At 45.8% G+C, this 26,505-nt stretch overlaps 1 pseudogene across 1 annotated transcript in view; it reads right to left on the bottom strand.

Annotated features, from left to right (window-relative positions):
- LOC144113376 (conserved oligomeric Golgi complex subunit 4-like) overlaps positions 1-26,505 on the bottom strand; it is a 57,857-nt pseudogene that overhangs the window by 18,205 nt on the left and 13,147 nt on the right. Inside the window, exons 4-8 of the transcript XR_013310752.1 lie at positions 25,578-25,679; positions 25,408-25,483; positions 24,424-24,599; positions 6,402-6,464; positions 6,231-6,287 (exon numbers count right to left, since the gene is read on the bottom strand). The product of XR_013310752.1 is annotated as a conserved oligomeric Golgi complex subunit 4-like (transcript). The remainder of the gene's footprint in view (positions 1-6,230; positions 6,288-6,401; positions 6,465-24,423; positions 24,600-25,407; positions 25,484-25,577; positions 25,680-26,505) is intronic.

The raw sequence follows: 26,505 nt of genomic DNA, 5'->3' as shown, positions 1-26,505 counted from the left end.
TAGGGTATAGTATTTACAGTCCTGACTTCCTTATGGTGAGCTTGAGCAGTGCACGCGTCAGCTCTCTCGTTGCCACTAATTCCAAGATGGCTTGGTACCCAGCAGAACTTAATTTCATATCCTTGTGTTTCAGCAGCTATTATGTTATGTATTATATCTCCTATTAAAGGCTTTCTTACATTCCTGGCATGCAGTGCTGTGATTGCACTAAGCGAGTCTGTGTAGATGATGCTGTTTTGAATGTTCTTTTTGAGTTTTTTTGCGACAGCCACGGAAATGGCATAACATTCGGCTGAAAAAATTGACGCACACCATGGCAACCTGACTACCTTTTCCCATTTATTTTGTACTACAGCACTTCTGACATAAAATGCTGTTTTATAACAGTCTGTATAAAATGCTCTGTACTCTTTGTATTTTCCGCCTAGTGCCAAAAATTATTATATGTGTTCACATGGTGTTTGCCTTTTGTGAAATTGTTTCGGTGCGTAGTCCCCTACTGCGGGAAAGGTGTACCAAGGTGGCAGTGGTTCGGGTCTCTGGGCAACATCAGGTTGTGTGTCCAGAATACCTAATTTCTGGGAAATTTCTTCAAAACGGAGGATGAGAGGTTTCACAGCATTGGGTATGTTAATAAAAAGCTGCTTTGACGGGCACTTTGCAACTGGAGTAGCGAAGATGTTTTGGTAGTGAACGAGTTTTTAGGACGTATGCACATGTGAGCATGGCTCTTCTATCTGCAAGGTGTGGTTCGTTACATTCTACATATAGACTGTTTATTGGCGATGTCCTGTATGACCCACTTGCAAGGCGCAGACTTGAGTTATGTACTGGATCTAAATGCTTCAAGTAGGACTGCCGAGCTGAACTGCACACTATGCACCCATAATCTAGGCAAGAGCGAGCTATGCTGCGGTAGATGTGTAAAAGGCAGGTCCTATCAGACCCCCAGCGTTTGCGTGAAAGCACCTTTAAGATATTTAATTATTGAGAAGCTTTCTTCTCCAGGTTCCTTATGTGGGGTAAGAAGGCCAGTTTTTTGTCAAAAGTTATGCCCAGAAATTTGTGGTCACTCTTTACTGGTAACTCGGTTTCATTCAGGTGTAGGCTAGGATCTGCCTGTAGGTCACGTTTGAGTGGGAAAAGAACGGCCACTGTTTTCTCTGGGGAGAACCAGAAACCATTTCAGTCAGCGCATGCTGAAAGTTTATTTATTGTAAACTGCACTTGTCTTTCGCATGTTGATATGTTTGAGGACGTGCAAGCTATCTGAAGATCGTCGACATAGACTGAATACATAATGGACCTTAGAACTATTTTACTAATAGAGCTCATTTTAACAAAAAAGAGGCTTGTGCTTAAAATACACCTTTGAAGCATTCCATTTTCCTGAGTGAAAATTCTTGAGAGGGTTGAACCGAAGTGTACATGGAATGTACGGTTTGACAGGAAGTCTTTCAGGCAGTTCAACATCCTGCCACGAATGCCAAGTTCAGCCAAGTCCTAAAGAATCCCAAACCTCCAGGTCATGTCATATTCTTTCTCTAAATCGAAAAAAAAAAGCAGCAAGACTGTTGTTTGTGTACAAAAGCTTCACGGACAGTATTTTTAAGGCGAACTAGGTGGTCTGTTGTGGAGCATGCCTTTTTGAAACCGCACTGATGAACACCGAGAATCTCACAGGCGTCTAGCACGAAGGTTAATCTAATATTCACAATACTTTCAAAGGATTTCGCAATGTAGCTGGTGAGGGCTATGGGCCTATAACTGGTGGGAGAGGGTGGTGGTTTTTCGGGTTTTAAAAATCGAACAATGATGGCCTTCTTGCAGGATTTGGGTAGTTTACCCAATACCCAAACCTTATTAAAAAAACTTAAAAGTCCGCCAACTGCATGCTCAGAGAGGTGGTTTAGCATTTGATAGTGTAATTCTGCCAGGGCCGGGCGTAGTCTGTTTACCAGCAGACAGGACTGTGCTGATTTCTTGAACTTATCATATGCTTCATTTGTACATCCACTTGTAAGGAGTCTGTTTCTCAGCTGTGTTTTTGTACTTTAGAAATGATTGTGTGTAGTGTGATCAGCTGGAAACCGCTGAAAAATATTCACCTAAAATGTCTGCCTGTTCTTCGATGTTTGTCTGTATACCAGGGGCTGTTAGACGGGGAAGTGTGAATGGGGAGTATTTACCACTCAGCTTTCGTACCTTCTCCTACATTTCTTCTGATGTGGTTGGATGTCACGTAACTTAGCCACGAAGTTTTTTCGGCAGTACGGCGGATATATTGATCGGGCTTATGGTCTTGCCTTTTTAATGTTTATGAGGTTTTTCTGCGTGGGGTAACTGGGAAAGGTTCCCCAAGCTTTGTTTTGTTTCTTTTCTGCTACTCTACATTCTTTTGTACACTAGGTTTTGTGGTTTTGTTTCACCACTCCAGAAGATTGAGGTATAGCCAGGTGGGCAGCGGAAATAATGCAGTTTGTGAAAATTTCATTAGCTACACTTAAGTTATCTGGGTCTATTTTTTCTAGGCTGGCATTTTCTTGAAACAGCGCCCAGTAGGGCAAATGCAACTTCCAACGCCATGGTTTTGCTAGAATTATTTCCGGAGACGATGTTAGGTTGATAAGAACGGGTAGGTGATCGCTGCCATACGGGTAGTCCAAGACATCCCATATAAAATCAGTAAAAACAGAAGGTGATGTATGAGACAAAGCTACAAAACTCCATTTTCCAGAGCTCGGAGAGCAGTATGTGCGTCTGCCTGTGTTGAATAGGCATATATTACTGCACAGAATGAAATCTACAATACGGCCTCTAGTGTCCGTTTGTTCGCTTTCCCAAAAATTGGAGAGAGCATTTAAATCCCCGACTAACAGATATGGCTCTGGTAATTATTTTAAATGTTCTTTAAGTCAAGTAGTCTTACTGTCAGGTGTGGTTGGAGACATTCGAAACATATTGTAATTGTTTTAAAATGTACAACAGTTACTGCAACAGATTCAAATGCAGTCTGAAGCTTGACTTCGTGCACGGCCACACTACTTTGGACGGCTATGGCGGTACCTCCAGAGAGCCTATTTGCTTGCTCTGTCGTGGCGAAAGAATTTATAGTTACTTAAAATATTTTTATGTTTTGATTCTAGGTTTGTCTCCTGGAGGCGTAAAACAACCGGGGAATATAAAGTTAGAATATCTTTTACATCATAGTAGTTTTATGACATGCCTCAACAGTTTCAGTGAATTAGGAACACCACATCTGATGCCTTTTGGGGATGTATTTAAAAGCTTATGCTGTCGGTGTTGTGGGGCCCTTTATTGAAATTTTCCCTCCCTTTCTGTGTTCAAGGGAGTTGCGCCGTCGCTGCTGCGGAGGCGGGCTACTGTTTGTATCTGTCGCCTCGCAGGACGCAATAGATTTCCGTGGGGAACCCGTGGGGGTACAAATTTCAAATTTGCGGCTTTTCTCGATGGGGGGAAGCCATGCAGCCTGCCGGCTCAGGGGCCAGCGAACCTTTTTTTTGAAATGGCAGGGCAGCCTTGGCTGCCCCTGTCAGAGATGTGGATGGATGGCCCTGCCTGGGCAGGGGCCTAAATTTGGAGTGGTGTATTACCACTCCCACTAAAATTGGTTGTCCCAGAGGTCGCCGTCAGGTGCACCTCTGGGATGTCAATGGTGCCGACACCGGAGTGCCGTCCGGGTGGGGGACGGGGCAGGCAAACATCAACATTGGTGTACTGTGTGCCCACTGTCACCACACGCCGTTGGCCCCCCCCCCCAACGCGCATAGCGTCAACATATGACCTATATGTCTGTTCACTGAACTTTTTTCGTGTCTCAGGGTAGGATATATTTTCACGTACTTCAGATTGATTATTTGCTTTTCTTTTTTAAAGACCTCACAGGTTTGCGAGTAGGTTGCGTGTGGACCTTGACAATTTGCGCATTTTGTTTCAGTTGCTTGGCAGTTGTCTGTATCATGATCAGTATCGGCACATTTCAGTTTCGGCCCCTCATGTCTTGCTGCTATGGCCATACCTTTGGCATTTGAAACACCACCTAGGGTTAGGAATGTATGGGCGCACTGGGCACCTGATGAATGCAACCCGGACAGACGCGGGCAAGTGAGTGCTGCCGAACGTTAGAACGATGTGCGGTGTTATTTCTTCACCTTTGTGCCTTACAGTGTTGCAGCGAAGGGATGTTACCACCTTGGTCTACCAAATTCTCGAGGACCTCGTTGTCATCCTCCGCCATTAGCAACCACTCAGAAATTACTCCCTGAATGCTGCTGAGGCTTCTGTGAGATGTTACACTAATGTCAAGGTCACACAGTTTCTGTTGTGTGAGTAATATATCACTCTGCTTCTTCGATTTCACATGCAGAAGCAGATCTCTGGAGGAGAGTTTTTTTTGCTTCATGTTCCTCGCCTATGTTGGTCTCTAGACATTTTTGTATTATGAACACTGATTGCGCGGCCACTGGAGCATTTTGCTCAACAGCATGCACTATCAGGAACTGGGGAAATTTTCAGGAGATTTAGAAGTTCACACCTTCATTCCTTCGAAGTGGTACTGTTTCCGGTTCCAATCTTTTTTTTTCAGGGGGGGGGAAATTGAGAATCCATGCAGCATGTATGGATTAAGGGTTCCTATTCTGTCACTTGTGCTTCACCCTTATAGACACAAGAAGGTCCCGGAGCTCCCCACCTGGTATAGAGATGGGGAGCCCGTTGGCCGGGGCTTGACCATGGCCCCTGACCGTCACCGTTCATGGTTTCTGCCCTTCACCTTACAACGTATCGCCACGGTGCAGATTACAGCTTCAGTATGGAAGCTAAGGGTCGGTGGTGGCGCCAGGCACCATCACCTTGAGACTCAAGTGCCCTAGCGGGACTGTGGCCAAAAATATTCCTAGCGATGGCACCTGCAGAAATCTACCAACCGTTTTTTATACTTGGCTTCCTGGCTGCACTCTCTAGGAAATGCATCAAAACTTAACTAAACCAAGCCAAAATCAGTTGGAACAAATCTAGATTGTTCCATGGACAAAAACAAGAGAGTGTGTGGAAGGGAGAAGAGCAAGCACTAGAATTTGAAGAAAGTTGTTTGTTTTCTTTCATTAAGTATACACAAACAAGCATGCACGTGTGATGGTATAAAGAAGAGGTCATAAAATGATGTGCGAATGGAGCATGCTTCTGGACCAGCTTCAACAAACAAGTGCTAGTTTCTCATTTTCTGCTGGTCTTGCATACAGTTTTCTAACACACTTTCTGCATACACTTCTAGCCGCTTACGAGTTCATACTTAAAAAAAAAAACTGCATCACCTAATTCATCAGTGCCTTTATTTATTTTTTATTTACAAGATACTGCAGGCTAAGTGCTCAAGCAGGAGTGGCTTACAGATATATATAGTATACGAAGAATGAAAAATACAGCAGCATAACTCACACCAACCCATATGAGCAACAGAAAGAAACTTGTCATAACACCTCAGTGACAATGAATCACAGATTTGAAAAATTTTTGCACGACACAGTGTTCAATGTCACTAAATAAAACCTAAAAAAGTATGAACACCGATTTTGTGGTTACATATTTTATTCTCTGCAATGATGCGCAAGACAGCAAACATGAGTCACCAGATGGAAATTGCCTGTGACAAGTAAATAATTTATAACTGAATTTATCTCTCACATTATTTTAATTTCAACTGCGATACGGTGGCTATGAAATCGAATTTCAATTAAGGTTACATGAGCAAAACGCTGCTTTGTCATTTTAATCCACTAAAACTCTTATGCTAGCCTGCCCCAAAAGCCGGAATGGCAAAAAATGAAGAAGCAGCTATAATATCGGTGTTTTCATATGCCTCATGTGACCTGAACTGAACTTTGACAACACAGTCATCATTTAGCTGTTTGAACTGAAACTGAAATAATGTGTGAGAAGAAATTCAAATATAAATTATTTACGAGACATGGACAAGTTCCACATGCAGAATTATGCTTACTAATGTCCTGTGTACCACTACAACAAAACAATACAGAATCAAAATTTTGCGTCTCTACTCTGTAAAGAATTTGAATGCTTGACGGCAAGCTTGAGACCAAATTTGTAAATATGAAATAAATAAACTTGCTTCCTCATCATTTGTTATGGTAAATAAAAAAGCCACCCAACCAATATAGGAACAGACACGAGAAACCAAACTCAAAACTCGCCTCCAGTTTAGCTGTCTCTTGTTCAGTGGCTGAAGAAAAAGATTTGGAAAGGTCTTCCTGTGAAAACAAACAGAAAATTAGATCAAACTGGCAATTCATATCAATAACAATGTAATAAAGCATAAATTGAAATTATAGAACGTATGTCTTAATTTCAGAAACCCTGCTCACCTGAAGAGAGCTGGCAAGTGTTTTAGTGTATTCCCGTGCCATTTCCACATTGTTCAATGTCGTCTGCCAAAAAAGAATAATTCACTCAAATTGAGGTCAAATACACAAGCACACAACAGATGCTTTGGCATACAATGCAGGTAAAAAAGATCCTCCAGCATAAAAGTATGCATATCAGCAAATATCGAAGTTAACAGTAGCTGATTCAAGCTATCAGTCGCTTTTTATAAAACAGCCTGCCAGGGGTTCTCAAACTTTTTTGCCTCAAGGAGGCCCCAACAGCTTTCAACGTTTCAAGGAACCCCCAACCCCCTCTCGTCACAATCGGGCATAAGTGTCACAATCTGGCGGTGTTGCTTATGAATGGAGAACTTTTTTTTTCATTTCGTTCATTTTTGTAAGTATCTGATAGTTTTCGTACTTTCAGCCATCACTTTTTTTATTCAATGCCCATGTGCTCACCCTTCCAATCCGAACGCAAGAACTCATAACACAACAGTAACAAGACAAACGTTCCCCTACATTCACACACTCAACTGGCTGCGCTGCGCACAGAATCACGTGTCGCCTCATCCGGCTTTCATCGCCTATCTGCTAATTCCTCACTCCGGCATCAATGCGACTTCTGTTTTTTTTTTCTCCCTAATTTTGAAAGATACTGGCTTTTCGGGGAAAATGGGCTTGCCGGCAGCAAAACCTCACCCCAGTGCCACTGACGCCATTGAATCACCCAGTAATACGCCCGATGAGATGCGCACAGTTTTTTTTTTTGTCTTGGCTGGCCTTGGCTAGCTCGGCGACATGGCCCACACTTTCAGTCGCTACGCGCTGCGCCGCCTTGTGCGCCATGCCCCTTCCACAACATCTTACTGGCATTCTAAACATATGTGTATTGGCGCAGCAGTGTCTCGGCACGCTGCCAAGTTCACTGGGCGAGCCACTGCTGCTGGCGCTCCAGTCAAAACAAACATGTGGCTCTGTTATTGGTGCACAACATCTTTGTGCGCTGTCAAGGTCTGTGCTGAGGATGGCACTGACGCCGACAGCATGAAACTGAGAAACGAGCTAAGAAGAGCTAACGTTCTGAAATCAGCTTTAACAAACCAGGTACTGCGTCTGCTTTGCACATGCCCACCAGAAGTTTACTGGAAAGGGGGGACTTGCCACTGTGAATGCTCACGACACCCACGAAAGCAACCCACAGAACCCAGTTTGAGAACCCGTGACTGCAAAAAGACGTGGGCACTTTTCCTTAATAAAGGATCCCAAACTATATGCGACCAAAAGGTGACTGCAAAGTTACCATTAGAACTAAATTATTAAAGTTGACTACTATTGGCTAAATTTTGTCTCACAAGTTGTTGCAGCGTTGTGAACGCTGCGGCGAACTGAGCCAATCAGAACAGTGTATGCTATCAAAACGTGTTCCTCCATTCCCCTAGGCTTATGACTGGTGGCTCCAACCCTTGGGAAGGAAAGAACAGCACTGCCCAACTGCTGCACGCAGGAGACTTGGCTGACTCGGCGACTCCATGTTAACGAATTGTGTCACACCACTTCGCAGCAGGACTCCACAGTACTGTGTTCGTGTGGACTTCCTCTGCTAATATAACCAGCAAACAAAATGGTCGCTGTACTTTAAAAACAGCATCCTGAACTACTGTAAAAACCGGAATATAGGTCGAACGTTTTTCAAAACACCATGGTGAAAAGCCGACCCCCGTCTTATATACCGGTCATTGGCAGAAAAACTACGGAAGTCTTGCAACAATGGGTGGCTGAAGTAAACAGCCTCCATCGTCATAAGCAGCAGTGCCACCATTTTGTGTTTCCGTAGGTGCAAAGCGGACGCTGACAGCAATTTACCGTCGCCTTCAAGAAAAACACTACTGAGCACGCCGAAGCTCACGGCAACCTGGCGGCACAGCGCGAATTTGGAGTATCCAAAAAGAGCATTCAGTACTGGTGGAGGCAGAAGCTGCGCATTACAACTTGCAGCAACCAGAAGAAAACATCATTTCGTGGGCGGACCGCAGCGTATTCAGAATTGCAAGAAAAGGTTGCACTGCACGCAATATCGCTGCCTGTGACTGCCGAATGCATCCGCGTGAAAGCGGTAGAGATCGCGCGTGCCTCTAGACTCATGAGGGCACAATTCAAAAACTCGCCATCTTGGGTGCAGCAATTCATGAAGAGGAAGGGCTTTCTCCATGGCGCCGTATTTGCGTGTGCCAGAAACAAACAAGCGGGTCGATGGGTGCGCGATACTGTTAAATAATTGGCTGGGTGTGCATACGAGCAGCATTTAAATGAAAACAAATACTGTCACCATTGTGCAACCTGTCGAGTCACATTTGTTTCAAGGTAAGGGTGTCTTTCGGTAGTTTTTCCATTGCAAAATATTTTTTTCATTATTAGAATCTGTTAGTTAGGGGGTCGACCTATATTCCTGTCCGACCTATAGTCCTGTTTTTACGGTACCTTTTCAATTACTGCAATAATTGTTAGAGAAATAGTCACAACACTGCTCAAATATTTGAGGGACTATTTCTTCTCTTCCTTGGCCCTGATCAGATGAAAGAGCTCTACCTTTCACATTGCTGCAATCAATTTGTAAGATGAAGTATAACATATGTAGTGCAGTAACACTGACCTTTTTGACTACCAGACTGATGGCCTTTCCCTAGAACCCGTAACGTCTTACAAATACATACCTGGGTGTTTACTTAATTAACTAACAATCTGTCCTGGCAAACACATATAAACTTGATTTGCAGCAATGCCAATCGCATGCTTGGATATTTAAGGCGAAATTTTACTATGGCACCGTCCTCTTTAAAACCTCTACTCTATAAATCACTCGTACGACCAAAACTCGAATATGCATGCTCAGTGTGGGATCCTGGTCTCGAATGTCATACTCAAATGTTGGAGTCTGTGCAATATCGCTGTGCAAGATTCATACTTCACAACTACTCTCGTCTATCAAGTGTATCAAACATGGAACCTACTTTGAACCTCCCCAACGTTTTTATAGAGGAGGCAGCACCTCCCCCCCCCCTCCCCAAGTATCGAATTGCTTGTACTTGGATCAGATTTCTGACAATTGAAACACATTAGTTCTAGGACTCTTAATTCAAAGCACAGTGGGGCTGAGCTGCCCTCGTAGCCAGTTGTAAAGCATTTCGTACATCAGTAACCTAAACCTGTCACGTCCCAACAGAAGTCGACTGTCTGACTCGTGTACATGACCATGATTAGCAGAATTTGAACAAACTATGCACAGACTCTTTTAATGCAATTGATCACTCCTCATGCATGAAGCTTCCAACCTATAAAGCTCCCCATTTCAATTAATTTTATATTGCCATGAATCTGCACCGTTTCTTCGTTCACACTCACAACCACCGGCACGCGGTTTTATCATTTTGTTTTGTAATGCAAGATGCGACCACACTTATATCCATTGATCGTTGCCACGTGCAAATGATTTCTACATTTTTCCAGATTCTTCAAGTTACTTTTGGTTCTTTATCTCGAAGGTTCCTTGCCAGCTTTAAATTGAGCACAACCAAGAATTGCATGGCATTCAGTTCGATGAATGCCGAGCACGCTTGAGGCTATCGCTGCCGCCGGCGTAGTTCAGTTCTTAGTGGGCGCGAGTCAGCCCCTTAAATACCGAATTTTGGAAGCCTTTTTGTTCTCTTCCTGACTGCTGGAATGTCATCATCACAACGTGACAGTTTTCATCACGTTTTGAACTTTGGAAAAAAATAATATATATATATATAATTTATTACGTAAATGAGCATTAAATAAATAAATAAAATAAGCCCCCCCCCCAAAAAAAATGTTCCGGAGTCCCTGATAGCTAGTAAAGGAAAGGTGCAGTGTGTCTCTGCCAGATTACAAGAAAGTTTAATTTTGCGGCACAAAGGGTATCACATTTTGCCGTCATTTAAAACTATGCCTGGTACAATGGTACTAGATACTTGGGCCTGTAAAATGCCATAGTCAACCATGGTGTGCTGAAGGATAACCGCCTGTGCTGAAGGATAACCGCATTTTAAGATTAAAGAGGCTACTTTCAATGAAAACGGAGCATTAATGACCATTACATAGAAACGATAAAAAAGTAAATATTGGTACTCCTAAAACCATCCGTTTTTGCAAGCAACCTCTGGCTACACCAAACAGTTTATATATGCAGATCCCCGACGCTATACTAAACCGCCATAAAAAAAATTGTAATATAGACGATTACAACAGCAAGTAATGTGAAGTCTGAGCGCAGCTCTTCACGTATTTTAGTTTTGCTGCCCTTCGGGACCTTGCCGTGGCAGCCACCTGTGAGCTGCCCATTTCTCCCCTTTCGTTGTGGCAGGTGGCGTTTTGCCCTGCTACTACCTGCTGCAGTTGTCAGGTGGCGTGTCACACTGCTTGTCACCCTGCGGGATTGTCCCATGAAAGTTACCTTCCAGGCTCTCTCTCTTCTACTTGGACAACTGGTTACGCCAACGACTACACCAACAACGCTGACGACTACAACATGGAAGCCAGGAACGGGCACATAAGGACTGCGCTTTAGAACTGGACGGAGTTGTCCTCAGTGCTACATTGAAATGACCCCAAACCTTGCCTTGCCAATCAAGAGAAGTACCATGGAGACTACAAGATGCGATAAAAGCAACGTTATCCAAAAAAGTTTTTTCTTAATCTGCAACCGGAGAGGAAAAACTAAATGTCACATTTAGTTTTAGCCACTTCCCCCAGAGGTCTTCTCCTCTGTCTTCCCTCAGCTTGTGCCTCCACAAGCATCACCCCCTTACTAAGGCCGTGGCGGATACTGACCCAACACTTGCTGCATTGTTACATCATGACATGCTATGTGCTGTGTAGGACTAGCAACTTGGCAGAGATCTTCACAATGGATCAGTCTCTCTGTTGCACATCAAAACAGACATGCACTTGAAAACACCAGATGCAATAATGGATTAGACATATCGGCACTTGTGCAGGGAAATAAGCACTTACCCAGGGCTGCAGTGACACAGCTGAAGGGCTAAGGTGGCAGGTTAGACGGTCAGAATTTTGGCAACATGAAAACATGTTTTTTACAAGCATCACACGAGAAGCACTTCCAACACAGTTTGTGCACCAAGTTTAAAATTGCAGTGGAGAAAGAAAAGAAACTCATCAACAATCTCAAAAATAGGAACAACTTCTTTAATGCGCAAATTTTTTTACCCTGCTACATCAACTGCCTTTCATACTACTGTTGCAAAGTGGGCCTCAGAGCTAGGGATTGAAAAGTTAACCAATTTTACTAAACTAACAGAATAAGACGGACCCCTGCCCCTTTGTTTGCTGAGCAGTAATTATACAGAATGAAGATGAAATTCTTGTAGCAGCCGCACACTTTTAAAAATAAAAGCGCTGTTTCCATACAGAAAAAATTTCCTGCCATGAACCACTGCAAAAACTCCTAATGCCATGTACAAATCTTTACTTAGCAGCAATACTGCATTACGTCCTCTACAAACACCAATTTGCTGCTGCACAGGATGAGCCACTCTTAAGGTAAACTTGCCGCCGCGGTGGCTCAGTGGTTATGGCGCTTGGCTGCTGACCCGAAAGCTGCTGTACAAGGTGAGGTGGGCCACTCTTAAGGTGAACACGTGAGTATGTGGCCGCGCTTTTAAAGTGCCAGTGCACCCATTCCAGCCATGCATCAAAACGAACTGGCAGATGGTGCGAAGCATCACCTCCAGGTCCTTTTGCACCTATACCACTTTGATTCAATATGTGGCAGTACAGAACAAACGGGCATTCCAGAGAGTGTGGCTACACACTGGTGTGTTCACCCTAAGGGTGGATCACCCTGCAAGTCTACATATACACTGCTGCCAGCATTTCCACTACGGACAGTCAACACTAATGGTGTCCTGACTGTGCAAAATGCTTTTATTGTCCCTCTAACAATTACAGTAAAAACTCGTTAATAAGAACTCTGTAAATTCAAGCTTACGGCTAATTTGAAATGATGCCCGGATCCCGGCACAGCGCTGTGTATCTCAATGGGGAAAAACTCCCTGTAATTCGAACATGTCGGTATCCACAATGGTTAATCCATGGTTAATCCAAACTAGAAGCCTCTGCCTTACACCGCTCCTCGTAGATAGAAGTCGGCCCATAGTTGGTACCAACAAGCTGCAAATTTACTAGAGACGCAAAACAATGAAAAGAGAAAAACAAGCCGCCTGCACAAGGCGTGATGTGCACTTGGCTGGGGGAGTAAGTGCTAAGGTGCATGCCAAGTGGATCTTAGCTGCTAGATCACTGGCTGGCGCACTGGGCATCGCTCATGCTACCAATGCTCCGGTGCAAGCTGTTGCAGATAGTAGTGTGAAAGCACTACCCCAGATATACCAAACCCGCGCAAGAATCTTGTCATCTTGCCTTGCCTTGTGCTCTGAACTGACCCGAAGCAGGTGTTCATTTTTCTATTGGAGGAGACACTTAAGCTCCGCCTTCAGGGTATGATGCGATAGCTTTAGTCAGTTAATGACCATATATGCAGAAGCGGTCATTCCCTACTTAATATTCATAGATCGCGGCAAGTCCTCATACCACTATCAGCACAGAGGCACAGCGATTAAGCGATGCGCCACTGCCCTGTCAGGTGGCTTGTTTTTATCATAGCCACCAGAAGGGATTGTGCGACTTGTGTTGCTCTTCCCAAGCAACCTCTCGCAACCAATCATTAATTTAACTGCCACCTGCCAGGGCAGGTTGTGATGTCATAACAAGGGTTACGTGACCTAGGTGACGCGACACCTCTCTCCCATTGGCTACAGCTTGCGTGACGCTCCTACCCGAGTAGCCCAAGTAAGCTAGTAACTAGGGTAACTGGAGTAACTCGGGTAAGTTACCCAAGTAATTCAACTTTCTCAATTTTTAACTAGAGACCCCGCTTACAATTTGTGACGTCACTGTTGCAGCATTACTTAGTTCTAGTGCAGGTGACATTGGTAGCCAGTGCACTGACCGTGAGGCCTCTGGTATGAACAACTGCACACGTATTGCAATAAGACATTTAACATGCATTCTGCTGACTAGTGCGTGACTGTGCAGCTTAATTACAGAAACTACATTTAAAAATGAAAACTGGTTCTTCTCCAGGCCTCTAGGTGCCCATGACACTCTCTCCCGAAAAGAACGTTGGGACCCAAAAACGCAAAAGAAAAGGGCAAGACACTGCTGACAAAGCGGCACAGTTTCCCCAAATGCTGCCATTGAAAACGCGCATGCCTTGAAAGGCAATACCCACACTGGTGAAATACTAGGGCAAGCTTTTGAGTTAACATCGTACTGTGCATGAGGAGGAATGGCAGCGACTGGCGGAGACCCTTTGCTATTGGCAAGTCTCGCGCACTGCTATCTTTCAGGAGCTAGGTTTACGTACGCCACAGGACGAACACAACGGCCTAAATAAGTGTGACATTCCGTTCTCAAGCAACGAGCGTACAACCAGCATAAGTTCCAACGACGTGGTATTGCGCACAATTTGCTCACTGAGTGACTTGTTGAGTTCAAAAATACAAGCTCCTATTCGTGCTTGATATATTTGTAATGCGCCACGTGACACCCTCCTTGGCTGTGGTGACAACGTTCTTCTCACCATCAAATTTCGAGCGCAAGATTCAGCCACTGGACAAGGGCATCAATCCTGCGCTTAAGATGCCCTATCATGTACATCAGTCAACTGATGCTGATAGCAATTCACACACCACGTGGTGATGTTCTGGTTTGGATATCTTTGTATGCTACTGTGAAAATGATCAAGGCCGTGTGCATGGGACTGACTGCGGAGCGCACCAGGAATTGCTTCCGTAAGCATGTGTTATGGGCCAATGAACGACTGAGAACACTGTTGAAGATCTACGTGATTAGATGCATGTGGATTTGTAGCAACGCGTTGTTGATGCACAGTTGACCAGATGTGATTTCGCCTGAGGCGACTTAGTTGTTGTGGATTATGAGGCCGGGCATAGCAAAGTCATAGACTGACGAAACTGCGAAGAATGAGCACGACCCGACTGCCGAGAATCACGTAACGATGACAAGGAGGCCAACCTGCCACTAGTTACCGTGAACAGGGGTGGAAGCAAGCTCCAGCATTTTGGAGCAGGAACTGGAGCAGCAAAAGTCTTATTTTGGAGCAGCAGTTTTTGAGCAGCAAAAGTCCTATTTCGGAGCAGGCTTGGAGCCATTTATAGGCATTTCGGAGCACTTTTGGAGCAGGCTGGCAACATTAAATGCGACTGAGAGCAATTTTGTTTGCAACTTGTCCAAAAACTGCATAAATATTGATTGCAGATCCCACAGGCCATAATTAATTAAAAGGACTGCAATTGCTCACAAGATTTTTGCTTGAGTTCATGAAAAAAAAAGACATGTGGCAGCTACTACAAACAGTAGTAACAATACATTAGCTGTTGCTTACATTATACATTAGCTGTTGCTTACATTACGTTTGATACCAAAATCTGTCCCTCTAAATCCACTTAATTGCATCACTATAGTGAAAACTATGAAGAAAAAAGGACCTGCACTGTTTGCCCGATTCTGTCACATAACACTTTAAAGCCTTTCAATTCTGCATAACTTTTTAATAGCAACAACCAAACCGCCAAAAGTGTACAGCAGACTCTCGTTTATCTCCACTGGCTCCTGACTGCTGGCTCTGCGATTGTATCGTTGCGCGTTTATTGCTTAGAGCTGCACACGCAGCATCATACCATCCCGCGGGGACGAGGATTGCGTCGACCTGTACACGATTGCGTCCGATTGATGGATCGATCGATGCACGGACGGACGGACGGATGATAATGGCTTTACCCTTTGTATCGGGCGGCAGCTTCCGCCACCTAGCCTATAATTCCTCCATTGTTAATTTTTTTTCCTGTTCCTTCTATTTCGCTTTTAAAATATCTAGTTGGACTATCTTTTTCCTCTCCAAATTCACCCCTCCATTGATTTCCCCCACCAATCTTTTTTCTCATCCACTCGCAAGTCCTACCCAGCAAACCCCAGCGCTCTCTCTATGTCTGTTGCTGTTCCTTCGGGTAGGGCTGGGTGGAGTTCAGCGCACCTAAGTGCTCTATGGTCTCCGTTTCAGTTCTACAGGCAGAGCACAAAGTATCCACTGCTTCAAATTTAGAACTAAACGTTTTTGTTCTCAGAGCCCCTGTCCTAGCCTCGAAAAGCAATTAACTGCCCCGCGAGTTATCAAATAACCGCGAGTTATCAAATATATATATTATATATATATATATATATATATATATATATATATATATATATATATATATATATATATATATATATATATATATATATATATATATATATATATATATTGTAACGGGCTTAGGTTAATGCTGAAGTGGCGGCGAAACCACAGTGGCGACCGAGTCTCTCATCTGTTCAGGTCAGCAGGTGCTCGGTCTGAGCGATGGCAGTGCGGCTACCTCTTCTTCTTTTCCTCAGTAAATATAGGATGATGCCCTTCTTCTTCTTCACAATGGCCCTGGGGAGAAATGAGGGTCATAGTATGGCTTGAGTCGTTGGACATGCACAGTCTCGCGACCACGTCGGCGAAGATCGGAAGACGGTGTGAGGGGCTCAATAAGGTAATTCACGGAGGATGTGTGCTCCAGGACGTGGTAGGGGCCATGGTATTGCGAAAGAAGTTTCTTTGAGAGGCCAGGAGCAGTGGAAGGAATCCACAGACAGACAAGTGAACCAGGTGGGAAATCCAGATCAAGCTGACCGTCGTCATGGTGGTGTTTCTGGTGCCCCTGAGTGTCTGCCGCGAGCGACCGTGCAATCTGGCGGCAGTCTTCGGCGTGCTGGGCAGCTTCAGAAATAGTTGTACGCTCAGATGAGGCAGGGCGGTATGGAAGAACTGTGTCGATGGGAGCGGATGGATGTCGGCCGTAGAGCAGAAAAAATGGGGAGAAACCGGCGGTGGACTGAGTAGCAGTGTTGTAGGCGTACGTAATATAGGGTAGAACGAGGTCCCAGTTCGTGTGGTTGGCAGCAACGTACATCGCCAGCATGTTACTCAGAGTGCGATTCAATCGTTCACTTAGACCGTTTGTTTGCGGATGATAGGCTGTACAAGTCCGATGAATGATATTCCACTCGGTGAGTAGAGATTTAACAACATCAGACCAGAATACGCGTCCTCTGTCACTGAGGAGTTCACGAGGAGCACCGTGGCGAAGTATAAAGCGCTGCAATATGAAGGACGCCACTTCACGAGCTGTAGCAGCTGGGAGCGCAGCGGTTTCTGCATACCGGGTCAGGTGGTCAATGGCAACAATGACCCAGCAGTTGCCAGCAGCAGTGTATGGCAGAGGGCCGTATATATCGATGCCAACACGGTCGAAGGGGCGAGGAGGACACTGCAGTGGCTGCAACTGTCCAGCAGAGTGATGAGGCAGTTGCTTACGGCGTTGGCAATACGGGCAAGGAGCGGACGTACTTGAGGATGAAATTATACATGCTTCGCCAGTAGTACCGGAGACGGATGCGATTGTACGTCTTGAAGACTCCAGCGTGGCCGCATTGCGGGTCAGCGTGGAAACAGGTACAGATTTGGGACCGGAGATGTCGGGGGATGACGAGAAGCCATTTCTGCCCATCAGAGTTATAGTTGCGCCGATAGAGTAGATCATCGCGAATTGTAAAATGTGAAGCTTGGTGACGAAGGGCGCGGGATGCTGGAGGCTTAGATGGGTCAGAGAGAAAGTCAAGAAGAGAGGCAATCCATTCATCTTTATGCTGCTCAGAAGACAAGTCGCAGGTGGTGAGCGAAGGCGCAGAGGATTCGAGGGCGGAGAAGCTGGCAAGCTCGGCCGGTATCGGGGAGCGGGGGACAGGGCATCAGCGTCCTGATGCTTGTGGCCCGACCGATATAAGACACGCATGTTATACTCTCGGAGACGGCGAGCCCATCGAGCCAGGCGACCGGAGGGATCTTTGAGCGAAGAAAGCCAACATAGGGCATGGTGGTCGGTGACCACGTCAAACGGACGGCCATAGAGATAAGGTCGAAACTTTCCAAGGGCCCAGACAATGGCCAAGCACTCTTTTTCCGTCACGGAGTAGTTCGATTCAGATTTCGTGAGGGTGCGGTTCGCGTAAGCAACCACATATTCCTCGAATCCAGACTTGCATTGGGCGAGCACAGCCCCGAGGCCAACGCCACTGGCGTCCGTGTATACTTCAGTTGGGGCTTCCGGGTCGAAGTGACACAAGATGGGTGCTGCCGTGAGGAGACTGCGCAAGGTGTTGTAGGCGTTGTCGCAGGCAGGCGACCAACTCGAAAAATCCACATTGCTGCCGAGAATCTGAGTTAAAGGGGCAGCAATGGCCGCAAAGTTGCGAATAAAACGTCGAAAATAGGAACAGAGGCCTAGGAAGCTGTGCAGTTCCTTAATGCAAGTAGGTTTTGGAAACACAGTCACAGCACGAAGTTTGGCGGTGCCGGTGCTGACACCCTCTTTTGAGACAACGTGGCCTAAAATTGTCAGCTCACGAGCAGCAAATCGACACTTTCTTAAGTTCAGCTGAAGGCCGGCGTCCGTAAGGAATGTTAAGACGTGCTTCAGCCGGGATAGATGATTGGCAAAGCCGGGGAAAATATCACGATATCGTCGAGATAACACAGGCACGACTTCCATTTCAGGCCACACAGAATGCTGTCCATCATGCGCGCAAAAGTAGCCGGAGCATTACAGAGGCCAAAAGGCATGACGGTAAATTCATACAGGCCATCAGGGGTCACAAATGCGGTTTTAGGGCGGTCGTCGGCTGCCATGGGGACCTGCCAGTACCCGGAGCGTAAGTCGAGAGAAGAGAAGAGTTCCACTCCTTGAAAGCAGTCCAGAGCATCATCAATGCGCGGAAGAGGGTAAACATCCTTTCGTGTGACCTTATTCAGGCGACGATAATCAACGCAGAAATGAATAGAGCCATCTTTCTTTTTCACGAGGACCACGGGCAAAGCCCAGGGACTGTGTGAGGCCTGGATCACGTTGCTCTGAAGCATGGTGTCAACTTGGTCTTGAATAACTTGGCGCTCACTGGCTGAGACACAATATGGGCACTGACGCAGAGGGGCGTGGCGTGGTCACCGGTGTCGATATGGTGGGCGACAGTCGACGTGCGGGTCAAAGCGGGTTGGTGTAAATCGAAGGAGGAACGAAATTGATGAAGCAGAGCGAGAAGTTGAGTTCGTTGAGGTACAGGAAGAGAGGCGTCGATGGAGGGAAGGAAAATGTCTGGAGACGAAGTGTCGGGCGCAGGAACCGGCGGGCTGAAGGCATCGACGTCAAGGGACGGGGAATCGCCATTTTCATCGCGGTAGAGAATGAAGTAAATGATTTGCACGGTACCAAGGCACACACCGCGACGCACAGCGGAAGCATATGTAAACAGATTGGTCACAAACAACGCGCTAAGGCCAGCTGACAGAGTGAGGACGGCGTAAGGTATGGACAAGTACTTGCGGCACAGAAAGAGGGGCGATGGGGTAAAAAGTATGTTGTCGTCGCGAACAAGGTCAGAAGTGAGGGGCACAAGAACAGAAGAACAGGCAGGCAGTTCAGTGTCTTCGGCAACGATGGCTTTGGCAGGAGCAGCAGAAGGGGCATCGGGCGGCGAGGAACCGCTGAGCGCAAAGAACTCAAGTTCAGCACGAGCACAATCGATGACTGCATTATGGCGCGACAGGAAGTCCCAACCCAAGATGATCTTATGAGAACAGGTTGGTAAAATGACGAATTCAATCACGTAGAGGATTTCCTGAATAATGACGCGAGCCGTACACGCCGCTAATGGCGCAATAGCCTGCGCGCTTGCGGTGCGCAGCGAGAATCCAGAAAGTGGGGTCGTCATTTTTCGCAAGGAGTGGCAAAAGGAGGTGGCCATGGCAGAAACAGCAGCACCGGTGTCGACAAGCGCCAGAACAGAAACACCCTCTATGGAAACAGCGATCAGATTGGCGGGACATAACTGAGGCCTTGGACATTTCGCTGGTGGCGCAGTTCTCGCCTCAAGAACTGCGGCGTCTAGTTTTTCTCTTGCGAAAGATTCGGGTGCCGACGCATGGGAGAAAGGGAGCGGCAATGAGGAGAAGGTGAGCGCCAGGTGGAGAAGGTGGTGCGATCAGGGGAAGGCGGGCGACTCTGTGGCGGCTCGGCTGGCGGTGAGTAGTCACTGGGAGGAGGCCAGTAACCGGCAACTGGGGAGATTGGCGCATGACGATGGCAAAGCTGGGCCACTTGACCAGGCAGTCCACAAGAGTAACAAATAGGCCGATTGTCACTGGTACGCAAGGGATTGCCGAATTATCGAAGCGGTCGCAAAAAAGGCGTCGGAGTGTGAGGAACTTGAGGCACAGACGCTTGAGGTGGAGCGTAGGTTGGGCGTTAGTTAGGCGGCTGCGGCCGTGCGACGGCGACAGCATAGGTCAGGGGTGCAGCGACAGGTGTGGGCGGCTGTGCTGGTGAGGGCGGAGGGACCGGTGGAAGGGCCTCAGCCACTTGTTCGCTGATGGCAGTGCGAAGGTCGGGCGCCAGGAATGGAGATTGCACGAAGGGGGATGGCAGAAGCGACAGCTGACGTGCAACTTCTTCACGCACAAAATCTTTGATGTGCGCCAACAGTTGCGAGTGGTCGGGTGCAGCCGACAGGCCGGCAAGCGACTCAACAGGCGCTGCTGCGTGCTGGCGAGTGATGAGCCTCTGCTTGCGCAGCTCGTCGTAGCTCCGGCAGAGACTGACGACTTTGGAAACGGTGCGGAGATCTCGCGACAGCAGCATCTGAAAGGCGTCATCCTCGATGCCTTTCAGAATATGCTCGATCTTGTCCGCCTCGGACATCTGGGCGTTGACGCACGAGCAAGGTTGTCCACATCTTCTATGTAGCTGGTGAACGTCTCACCTGACTGCTGAGCGCGCTCGCAGAAGCGGTGTTTGGCGCGTAGCTTGCGCACAGCAGGACGGCCGAACACTTCAATGAGGTTCGCCTTAAAAGCAGTCCACGTGGAGAAGTCTGCTTCGTGGTTTCGAAACCACAGGTTGGCAACGCCGGCCAAATAAAAGATGACATTGTTCAGCTCGGTGGTATCGTCCCACTTGTTACATGTGCTCACCCGCTCGTATGATGTGAGCCAGTCTTCAGCGTCATGATCGTCAGTACCGCTGAAGAGTGCCGTGTCCCGCTGCCAGAGGGAGCCGGAACAGAGGATTCGTGAGCCAACCTGCACGGCTTGGTGGTGGGCGGCTTCAGGCATAGCGGGGGTCGGTAGCGTGCGGTTGCGCAGGTCCAGGGAGGTACGAGGATGCTAAATTGAACCTCCACCAAATGTAATGGGGGCTTAGGTTAATGCTGAGGCGGCAGCGAAACCACAGCGGCGACCGAGTCTCTCGTCTGTTCAGGTCAGCAGGTGCTCGGTCTGAGCGATGGCAGTGCGGCTACCTCTTCTTCTTCTTCTTTTCCTTTTCCTCAGTAAATATAGGATGATGCCCTTCTACACAATATATGTACCCAGTGTTGCTCAGCCGACAATAACACATGGCTAAATTTGGCCGTGTATACTTGCAATGGGCGTAAATTGCCGTTTAGGCGCAGCAGATCAAATTGGCACAGCATGGTGCAATTGGCGTAGGACTTCCACCCCTGCGTGAACAGCTTAATTGCGAGTTATATCCTGTTCTTAAAGTAGCTTGATTTTTGGCAGCTTAGGGCCTTGGCGAGGTACATTAACCATGACTGCTCTTGAAGCCTAGGAAAACGCAGTCATATGGTCTCCTTTAATTGAAGGAGCCAACATACATAATTTTTGTTACAAATAAATGCCAGTTTCGTTGGATTGGATTTGGCATTTTTGGCTGTGAAATGAGAAGTCCACTTACTACGATCCTCGGATACAACGAATGCACTTCGTGTGACCTTCAGGTTCATTGTAAGCGGACTTGACTGTCTTTCACTTTCAAGAATACCTTTGTTAGGCATGGAAACTATGCAAACATCCAGTGCAGGTGTTGATGCACCAAGTAGTTTTGCGCACAAAGGAAAGTAACAAAACTCAAGGCAAATAAATTCAATATGGTTTGTAAGCTGCTTGAAGAAAAAGGATAACATATTTTCAAGAGACACAAGAGTAATAATGACCACATAAGCTTTACAAAGTGCTGCTACAGACGTGTGGTGCAAATGATCAGGTTTCACATTTTTTAACTTCACTGCATTCTGCATTGTTACTCCGAGACAAACTATTGCAATTGTGAGCATCGTGCCTAATGTACGATAGGTTTTGCTTCAGGCTGCAATGAAGGCTCAGGTAGGTCATCAAAATGTGCAATAGGTGTGATGCACGAGTTATCAAGCAGTTATGTTTCTTTCAGTTCTTTGTCATCACCAGCACCTGGAGTGTCATGTTACAGGAAAACGTTGGCCTTTTCCTGTTATTTCTCATCGAGAATAACTAACCACTGTGTTATGCTGTCTGTAAAACTACTATAAGCATCAGTGCACCTTAGCTAGGTGTTACGTACGGAGCATGATTTACCATATTTACATGCGTAACTTGCACCCTCGTCTAATTTGCACCCCACTTATTTATTGCCTGGGTTTATAAAAAAACTTTTACTTGCAATCAGGGCATTAAACTTTGGACTGCACCTTCATCTTCCATGTGATATAGCGCGTCGCAAAGCAACATTACTGTGCTGTCCATGGCTTGGCGTTGCCTTCACAAATGAATATGCTTTCCGGATCACGATGGCCGATGGCCCTTCTTGTGTAAACTGTCTTGTGTAAACTGTGTGAAGAGACAATCGGTCATCTCCTGTGTGAGTGCCCTGTCTTTGTGAACGAAAGACGTAAGCTGTGTTGTGCTCTGGACCGCCTTGATCCTCGCCCTTTCACAGAGGCCAAGATCCTTGGTCCGTGGCCCCAACAGTCGACTGCCATCAGGTGCTGTTTTGTTTTCTGCGAGAGACTGCCTTGATCGACACATTGTGACTGTGTTTCCCGTTCCTTCTCTCTTCTCTCTTTAATCCCCTCATTTCCTTCCCCAGTGCAGGGTAGCCAACCGGAAACCTTTCTGGTTAACATCCCTGCCTTTCTCCCCTCTCTGTATCTATCTTTTACTTGCAAATTTTATGCTCCTTGCAGTGCCAAACCATCAGCATGCATGTGAATGTGCACAAGGGAGGCCTGGGAAGATCGGCATGGCCGTTTCGCCATGTGTAGCTAAGAAAAGTGTGAGCGGCAAGAGGACGCCCCCATGGCCGCCTCAAAAAATTTGTATTACGTGCTGTTTACCCGGCTTCCTCGTGCCGGCAGTCCCTTTCCCGGACGAAGAGTTATGACCTGCCGGAAACCACCAGTGCGTGGCGAAGTCTGAAACTCCGAACTGCTTGCTGTTCGATCTGCTGCGAGTCAGCCCGGCCATATTCAAGAGCGTCATTTCAGCTCCCTTTATCTCCATTAGCCCCCGACTGCTGGCATTGCGACTGTACCATTTTTTCGGCCAGTGAGGGGTGCAATATATATATATGCTGCATAATGCCACATACAGGTGGAAATATGCAGCATATATTTCGCATTATGACCTTTGTAGTTATCTTTTAGGATGTGTCAGTGAAATCTGTGTCATTTGCGCACACCCCTTTTGAAGTCTTAATTTAATAAAAAAAAAGTACACACATTAAACGAGTAAACATGGCGTGTTAACAAGAGGCTGAAACTGATAAGCTAAACGCTGATTCCAAAGGAGATTCAATGTGGCTACACCTCCTAGCTTCCATCACCATCTCTCTGAGCCTTTTTTTTTCTGTTTGACATATGCGTGTTCAGCTCATGTACATGAAGAACGACAGCGCTGCCTCCATTGGAAAAATCTGAGGTATGAAAAGTACCTGTAAGGCTGGCTGAATGAACAAACCACTCCACTTCTCAAGCAGCAACACTTTTTTTTCCTTTTTTACCTTGCAATTGAATAGATTCCACAATGAATCCTTTTCTCAATCAAGCAACGTAGGCACGTTTGCGATGTCCTTGGACTAGGGCATCATGACATGAAATGCTTGAAAGATGGCACCAATCTCTTTTTTTTTGCGTGTGTATAGCATGTGTTTGTTAGCATCAATGAAGGAACTAGTTTTAATGCTAGTTTCTTGAACACTTCATTGGTATTCAAACCTTTCCTCACCACATATGAACTTCTACCTGAGCAATATCAAAAGTGAGAAGTCCATTGTTATTTTTCTATTATGCACTGACCACGTGGGCAGTACACATGGCTGAATGGTACTGCAACAAAAGATCTGCCTATCTACTACTTCCTGAAACTTGTGCCTAAAAAGGGACCAAACCAATCCCCTGCCAGCGAAGTGATTAAAAGATGTCACATACACACATGAAGGTTGGGGTCCCGTCTAGTAGTTAAAATATGAATAGCTCAGGTGCGTCTGAACCCATCTTGCTTTTCCTGCTGTTATTTGGGTTGTGTAACCATACTCCCAAATGCAAGTTTTTTTTTTTTTCAAAATTAACACTTCACCTTTCACATTCGCTCGGTGAGCGAGTGCGAGCTCCCAGTTAACAAACCCCAGCCAAAACGCCAACTGCACTGCTATGCCTTGCAACCATGAACCAAAGATCTCACTCTGTCACATGTGACATCATAAATTTAGCCTTGAGTGGTATGACCAAGAAACTCGTTCTTCAAAGGGGCCCTGAATTATGCATTAAGCATGGTGAGCTATGTTTAAGAAAATTTTCTTTGATGACATCACTTGCTAGGTGCCCAACAAATTCACAAGGCATTTCTCGTGGTTGCCGAAGAGGTGTTTCAGGGTCTCTTTAAATTCAGCTTGCTCAGCAAAGAAAAAAGCCACTCGGCACCAAAGAAGAAAGAAGGAAAGATGCTTTTTTTCACCTGTGAACTCAGGTAAAGGGAGAACTTGTGAAGCCCTTCATCATGCTGGTTGAGAAGTAGAAAAATTTTATGATATCTCCTACATTGACCGCCTCTTTAAACTTTTTCATCACTATCACACGAAGCCTGTTTTTCAGCTGCACGGAGTGACGAAAATGCCTCTTCCAAGCTGCTACCTGGAAAAGAAAAAAAAAGAAACCGACAATTGCAAAATGTAAATTATGGGGTTTAATGCCCTGAAGCATGTGCTGTCATCGCGCAGCAGATGGGTGTTTTTGTAATTCACCTCCACTGAAATTCGGCCAAGGCGGCCGCTACCGAACTTGTGACCTTGGAATCAGCAACCAAATGCCAAAGTCACTGAGCCACCATGACGGGTAGAAAAAGAAATCTCTTGCAAAACAAATTGATTTAGTGATGATTTAGTAATGCTTTCCCACTGCATGTGAAAAGACATTACGTTTGTCATAATAGCCCATGCTTTGCAATTAAGAATGAGATTATTTAAACATATAACGTTGCCAAACCTACAAATGGTGATAAATTCTAACAAATTATATTCTTCGAGGATAGTGCGCTAAAGAAGTGTGCTTACTTGACGTTCTCATTTTTTGCTACAGTATGTAGAGTTTAATGTCCCAAAGCCACATATGGTTATGAAAATGGCATAGTGAAGGCTCCAGATTAATTTCAACCACATGGGGTTCTCTAATGTGTACTAACATCACACAGCATACGGGCACTTTTGGATATCGCCTTGAATGAAATACCACTGCCATGGCCGAGGATTGACTCAGCAGCTGAAAATCATAGCCACTAAGCTACTTTTTTTTTTACAGGTTCCAAATATTACTTGCACTTAGAAAGTTAAGTTTCAGGATGCAGTAGACACTTTAAAACTTTCAATAGTATTTTATATAACCACACTCACTTCATATGGAGGTGCTGAACTAAGCACTTATGCTCAATAAAATGTACACTGACCTTCTTGAATATCAGCTGTGGATCTTTTCAAGAGAGACTCATCCAGGCTCAAAAATCTATGAATGTGTGCTGCTGCCTGCACATCACATACATCAAACATGAAACAAATTACCGTGAAGTTTCACACCAAAATCTTTTGTTCATCGTGAATAGTGATAAAGAGAAAATACCTGTTCATAGTCCTCATTCTGCAATGCAGTCTGGACACCATCAGTGCAGAACTTCAGGTCCAAGATATCTTCAACCCTTTGGACATATTCAGTCACTCGGCTCTGTGCAAAATGGGGTTAGTTTAAACTGACAAAACAGATGTCCAACTGTCTGCAACATTTTTACATTTTTCATTCATAATTCAGTCACAGCAAAGCACGAAAAAACAAATTTATGCAGCTGGCAACCACATGCGGCATTTTATGTGGTGGTGTTACGAACTGCTTGCGTGGATTACCATCTGCACTAAGAACATGTCTAATACCCCTGCCACACGGGCACTTTCAAAGGCTATCGTGTCGACAGCCTTCGAGTTTCTCAATCATTATTGAAACTCAAAGGAATTCTGCCGCTGTTACACGGCAAACTATCACCGTCGAGAGTTTTCGTCATCTCACACCAAGGTGTTGTGGCGCCACCGTCGCCACCAATAATTTTGCAGGCATGCTAGCAATGACTAGCAATCAGCTTACAAGTTTAACCTGAGAGGGTTAATCACAAAATTTTTATTCGTTATGGTAATATTAATCACTTTTGAAATGAACTTTCTTGTCTTTGACAAGCTGTAGTAGCATTATTGCCCTTTTGAAGAAGCTGATGTCGGCTGTTTTTGTACCACTGGCAACACTGGTATTAAGCTTGCTGCAGTGTTTTGTAGCTCGGCCTGCCTTTTTTTCAGCAAAACAAGCTGTATATTTTAAGGTCCCATGTTTTTCAGAGGTGATACTGCAGTGATTTTATTCCCCAAAGTGTTGCTGTGTGCACTCCATGTCCAAGGGTGCACGCAACCCCCTCTCGAAGGCCTTTGAGATTTTGATAGAGTTCCACAGTGCTACGTTGAGTCGATAGACTACTGACTGGATGACCATCAGAGCCGCTCATGTAGCA

This window comes from Amblyomma americanum, chromosome 1 (genome assembly GCF_052857255.1).
Source record: "Amblyomma americanum isolate KBUSLIRL-KWMA chromosome 1, ASM5285725v1, whole genome shotgun sequence".
In the NCBI taxonomy this organism is placed as follows: Eukaryota; Metazoa; Arthropoda; class Arachnida; order Ixodida; family Ixodidae; genus Amblyomma; species Amblyomma americanum.
The sequence above is the reverse complement of the archived record's forward strand: the minus strand, read 5'-3'. Positions and strand labels throughout refer to the sequence as shown.